Source organism: Cygnus olor, chromosome Z (assembly GCF_009769625.2).
Source record: "Cygnus olor isolate bCygOlo1 chromosome Z, bCygOlo1.pri.v2, whole genome shotgun sequence".
Classification (NCBI taxonomy): domain Eukaryota; kingdom Metazoa; phylum Chordata; class Aves; order Anseriformes; family Anatidae; genus Cygnus; species Cygnus olor.
In genome coordinates, this window is record NC_049198.1 from 7,332,933 (window position 1) to 7,339,255 (window position 6,323).

The 6,323-nt window shown below is 36.3% G+C and overlaps 1 long non-coding RNA gene across 1 annotated transcript; it reads left to right on the forward strand.

Annotated features, from left to right (window-relative positions):
- Positions 1–279: 279 nt before the first annotated feature.
- On the forward strand, positions 280–5,603 carry LOC121062272. Its single transcript, XR_005815499.1, has 3 exons — positions 280–362; positions 2,366–2,424; positions 5,140–5,603. It is a non-coding gene; the product is annotated as an uncharacterized LOC121062272 (long non-coding RNA).
- The last annotated feature ends 720 nt before the right edge of the window (positions 5,604–6,323 follow it).

A 6,323-nucleotide genomic window follows, 5' to 3' on the forward strand; every position in this document is an offset into this window, starting at 1 on the left:
CCCATGTGAATTTGATAAGTATTAATCTTCAACAGGTGTAAATCATTGTAATGACATTGACTAGGACTAGTTAACATTTTTCCCTTCAAAACTGCTTTTCAACAGAAAATCAGCTTTTTGTTATTTACATGTTAAATGAATCTGATTTCTGGGGAAAAATATTTTTTGAAAGAACATTTATTTAAGGAACGTATCAGCTGGACTTTAAAATGGATATTTTACCTCTTGTAATTCACAATGGTTTCTTGTGGAAATCCTAGTCAAGTGTTGCATCTTCCTTCAAGAGACAAGTTCTTCCACAGCATTTTATTTTTCAGGAGGTGATCATGAAGAGATAATAGATGTTTCATTTTTCAGTCAAGGTATTTTAAAAAAAAAATATTATGTGTCCAGTTGTCCAGGGATTTGCAATAGGTCTCTTAAGTTTTCTTTCAGTACCATTTCAGGATTTAAGGCTATAAAGAAGAGTCTTTTCATGGAAGCGGTTTAGGTATTTTATTTGTAGTCAGGTGAGTTTTATTTTGTCCTCATAATTAGCTTCAAAATATTTTATTCCCTCTTGAAGAAGAGGGAAAGAAGGAAACTATTTTGCTTGATGTAATTTTGACGAATACTGACCATTTTGCCTTAAGTAAAGTTCCGATAAGAATGCACCAATGCCAAGTAGAATGTTTTATGCATATATATATATATGTGTGTGTGTGCGTTTATGTATGTGTGTATATACATATATATATATAATTGACTTGTACTTTGAAAGAGGAGCTTAGAAAGTGAAATAGGTTTTCATGATTTCAAACAGCTTAAGGTTTTAGCAATACCTAAGACTTTCACCTGTATATCACAAATCACTTTATAAGAGGTAGCAGTAACATTGCCATATTAAAGACAAAAGGGAAAAAAATGTGATGTCCTTAAATTCTGCAGCAAGTCTTTTATAGATAGCTTTCGTTGGTTTTGATAAACTTTGGATTAAGTCTATATCAAGAAAGATTATTTTTGCAGTGTCCTATTCAAGTAAATAATGTAAGCAAGAGGTTCTTGTATAGACTGAAACATGTGCTTTAGGTTAAAGACATGCTGGAGTGTTGTCCTGACCAGAAATCTTTCCCTGAAGTAAGACTATGGGCCAGCTGCCCAGCTTACAATATAATATGAAGAAGATAGTGAAGTCATGCAGAGGAAGAGTGTAGGAAGAACAGGCTGGGGAATGCAAAACATCCAGGGCTGGCGAGGTAGCATTGTTTGGAACAAAAGATTGAAATGCCTTGGAACAAGACTCTTGAAATAAATTTGAAAATAAAGTGTAATATTACCACAGAGTCATATTGTCAGTAGCAAGAGTAATTAAGAGAGAGAAAGAGAGAGGGAGAGAATATTGGACTGGTAATATTTTAAAGGGTAACCAATGCTCACTAGCAGCTGCAGTAAGACATTAAGTAATAGAGCACAGTAATGTTAACAGCTCTCTTGGTAAGCGTGGTAAATGAAATAAACCTCAGCATTCGGTGTATCATTAATCTGTAGTGAATAATGGCACTGGTAGTGTAAGGAGATTAAAAAGGGCATTGTAAACATTTGTGGCTGTATAATATACAAATTAAAAATATGTGAATGCTTGCAGCTGTATAATCTACAAATTAAAAAGTGTAATAGCATAGCATTAATTACTGGCTGATCAATTCACCCATAATTGCTGGCATGTAGATGAACAATTACAGGTCCAAAATGATATTTGTGAAAGAGACATTGACCTTGGAACCATAAGAAATGATAATGTGTTATAAGGCAATACAGGCTTGTGTCAAAAACCCTCTATCAGTATTTGCTCTTGCAGGCTAGTTTGCTCGGCAACCCTAATCATACTTTTTCCTGTATGTTATTGTGCCTGAAGTAGATTATTTTATGTTTGAATTACACAAATATCTGACTGCAGAGTATTTCCTGTAATCACTGTAGATAGGTGTTTATATGCACGTTACTCAGTAGATATGTAAGCAGGACTATACCTTATTACAGGACTGGGGTTGATATCAGAGCCAATTAGCTAGGCTGCTGAGCATTTCCCTGTTACCTCATCCTACTTCTATTTACTAATATGTTTGCCAAATGTCAATGGCTTAGTCTGTTTGGTTCAGATTTGTCGGCTGGTGAGTTTCTTTAAAAATGTCAGCCAGAACCCTGTACATATTTCTGAGAATTAACCTAGAAAAACTGCAAGTGTTTTGCCTATTTTAAAATAGAAATGAGCCATTGTCCATTTCTTAGACAAATGCTTGCAAAAGGGTCTTGAAATACAGCAGGAGGGAGTGTTGCTGGGCATGAGGCAGACGTTTTATTCACCCCTGTGCACTGTTTCTTGCAGCAAATGTAACTCCCACCTACTCCGTGGAGACTGCTAGATTACAGCAGCCAGCCTGGGAGGTAGGCTTCAAAGCAGGGGAAGGATTCAAGAGGGGAGAAGCCTTGGGACTAGAGGAGGAGAGAGCTTTGCATAAGGAGGGTGGGAGGGTGTAGATCTGGCTGAGTCTTAGCCAAAGATCAAAGATGGGAGACAATGAAAGAAGGTTGGTCCTGAAAAGGGAGAGAAGATAATTAAATCTTTCCATGTGTATGCACAAGTTATAGCATCCTTAATTACATACTGCCTTTCTACTAAAGGTGAAAAATGCAGTGGTTTGTAGATGGATGTGATTGCATAATTAAGAGCAGGCAATTCTGACATTTTCTTGCTTGGAGCAGTGATAACTTTTCTAACATGATATATAAATTGTAGGTCTTGATTCTGCATATATGTCCACTTGCTAACTACTTAGATAATGCTATTTTTTTTGTGACTGCTATCATACATAAAATCAAACATATGTAATCATAGGAGGCTTTATTTGTCCTCATCTCAATGCAGAGACTTCTGTAGTTCCGTTCACTTGCCCACAATAACTTCCTTTATAAATATCAGGAAGGGCATATAGTCTTGTTCCATTTGCAATCCATCTCCTATTTACATGCCTTTAGTTCTGTTTTTTCCTGTCCTCTTGTCATGAAATATTTCAGAGTCTGTGCAATAAAACAATTTGCAGTAATAATAGGCAATAGAATAGGACATCTGGAAAGCTATTTCTCTCATCAGGAAGTTCAGTACTAGGTTCAGGAAAATCCACTGTCTAAGAAAAAGTCCTCTAGCAACCAAAAACATATGACCCAAATGTTCTGCTCTCTGGACTGGTTCTCCAAAGAATATAAAATCACATTTAAGGTCTTAGTCCTGATAGCCACAGCTCTCCATGGGATCTGCACAGGTTATCCAAGAAATTATTTAATCCTGCACAGCACTGACTGTCCATAAGAGAAAAAAGGTTACTCCAGCCTTAGGAATGAGACTTGAAAATGGTGAGAGGATCTGTGCCTGGAGTCCCAAAACACATCAGCAACTCCAGGAAATGCATCTTTTCCAGCAAAAACATGATGGAATAAAAGGGGAGGGAAAACAACAACAACAAAACTCAATAGACTCACTTACTTGATTTATTTTTGTTCTCTTCTCTTTGGCATGGATAACCTTTAAAGTGTCTGAGACTGGAGCCAGGCAGTAACTCCCAGAGTTTGATATTTTGTGTACGTTTTTCAGAAATGTTTTCTATATTTTTAAGCAAAATAATTCCTTGTTAACAGGTCATCCATACAATACTTATAATAAAAGAATTTTAAAACTTGATATTCACAGAGGAAATGGGGTGGTGGTGGTGTGAGAACAGTAAGTTATCAGCAACCAAATCCTTCCATCCTAAGGGACAGTATGAGGACAATGCTGATAGTTCCTTCTTCCTCAATCTTGGTTCTCTTTGGATCCAATGGAGGTTTTTATGTATTTCCTACATATTTTTATATCTTGCAATGGCCTACAATCCATGTTACATCCAAATTCATTATATACGCTGCATTTTATGTATGTGAGATACAATTTCTTTGTTCTCTTTCTTACCACTGCAGCCACTTCTGTCCGGCTTGATGTCTTTATTTTAAAGAAAAAAATGATGTCTGGGTTATTTATAGCCATTGGGTCTTCATTGCCAGCCTGTGAGCTGTCTCTTAACATCCAATTCCTGTACTCATTTCCACCATGTAACCTTCCATTTCAAGGCTTGTGCTATTGTACAAAGCTTGTATGTTTTGATACTGTGTTATGTTAGCCATAAATCTCTCATTCTACATGGAATAGCTACTTGTTCCTATAATCTGCATAAAATGTATGTCTAGATGATAAGCTAACAAAAGCAAAACAAAGTTGGCACAGCCACACAATGATTAACAAGCCTGCTGCTACAGATAAACCAAGTGACCACTCACCTAGGGGCAGGTCAAGAAAAGTTCAGACACAGTCTGACATGGCCCAGAGCTGAGGCCTTGCAAACTCCATAGAAATTGGTGGTCCAGTACTGATAGTTGTACTCTGACTGGTGTGCAGGGCAACTGTTCAGGATTTTTTGCACAAGAAGAAAATGGATGAAAATGAAATCTTATTTGGCATACAGCAACATGCTCTAGGATGGGGGGGGGAAAAAAAAGAAAGGATTTTTTCACGCTTTTTACCTATAACTTTTGTTTTAAACTTTGAGTCTTTTTCTGAGAAAATGGTAAGGAAAAACAGTATGGTAAAACAATGTAGTAAATAAAACTTTTTGTATAATGAAAAAATGAAGTTTCAAATGTAGAGAAATATAGGCCTTGGTTACTAAACAATGATGAACAATTAGATGCTAAAATATTTTGATAAAAATAGGTACTTAATATCAGAAATCAGGATTATCTTTTCCTGTCTGTAGTTTTATTTTCTTATTCTTTACTGCTATTATATAAATAATTAGATGATGGCTGTTTTAGTAACCCAGACTTGACCAAACCTGAATTTGCAGATTGAAACATGGAGTAATAAGTAGCCTTAGATTATTTGTGAATGTCGCAAAACCTAAAAGTCAAAGGAGACAAAATATGAAATATAAACAAAATCTTTTAACTACTGATTATGACTTTTAGATGTCTCAGGTTTTGGACAGTCAATTTGATATACATTTCACAACCACATATCTGAGAAAAAGGAGAGGTCCAACCACTGATAAGCTGTCCTTTCTACCCCTGCAGGTACATCAAATTCTGTTGCATCGTGCAGATGGTTATCATTTAAGATGCAAAAGTCCGTGTCAGTCTGATATACAGCCATATGAAAGTCATAAGCAGCTGAAGAAGGAGAGGCTAGTGAAGAACAACAAACTGCTTTTTCAAAAATACTGGCCTCATAACTTGTATGGTATACAATTACAACAATACTGGTAATTAAGCTTAAATGTTGGCCATTCTTTCTGGATGTTACAATAGAGTATTTTGATACCAGAAAGCTGTATGGAAAAGAAACGTTGAGCACTGCCATCATAGATGGCACTTTGACTACTACCTAAACCTTGCCTATGACAACCCTGAGCTATGCAGGGCACCTTCACGAAATTAAACAACAAAGATGGAGCAAGAGTCCATAGGTAAAAAGAAAGATGCTGTCAAATCATTGAGGAAGTCCTTATGGAGCAGGCCAGCTAGAAGATGTTGCTTGTTATCTGGTGACCAACTGATTTTATTGCTCTCTATATGCTTAAGTAGGTTGAACTTCTGTTTAGCAAGGGGAAAAAATGGTGGCAAAAAAGGCCATTTCGCTTCTCCAACGTAAGGCAAGACTTCTTATTCACAGCACTTACACGTTCTTCAATAGGAATGAAAGGAAAATAAAACAACCGAGACCGGTTGCAGCTCTCACTTACCCTACACAATCATTGTGACAGGAGGTTTATACATCTGTAAGGACTGTTTCTTTCTGAAATTTAACAGTTGTTCCCGTGACACTGATGTCTATTGAACTGAGTTTATATTTATTACATTGTGGAATTGTTATCCTGTTTTATACATTGGTAGCTTTTAGATGGATTGAAGTTTTATATAAATTCTCTTCTTTTACAAGCTGGAGATGAAGGTGAGAAGAAAGGGAAAGAGCAGTGTTATTGAGGTGTTTTATAACCTTCAGGCAAACATATAAAAAATGATTTAGGCTCCAAAATCAGTCACAGAATATATGTGCAGACCTTAAAATAAAAACACAAATAGGTATTCCAAAATTGAAATAATAACTTATTTCTTTACTGGTCTTTCTATCCAGTGCATCCTTTTAAATGGCCATGGTCCTAAAACTGCATGAAAACTGTCCTCTTGGTTACCCCAACTGGGTTGGACTGTGGCATTGTCCTTCAGATGTCCTGAGATATGTTAGAGTGGGACATGTC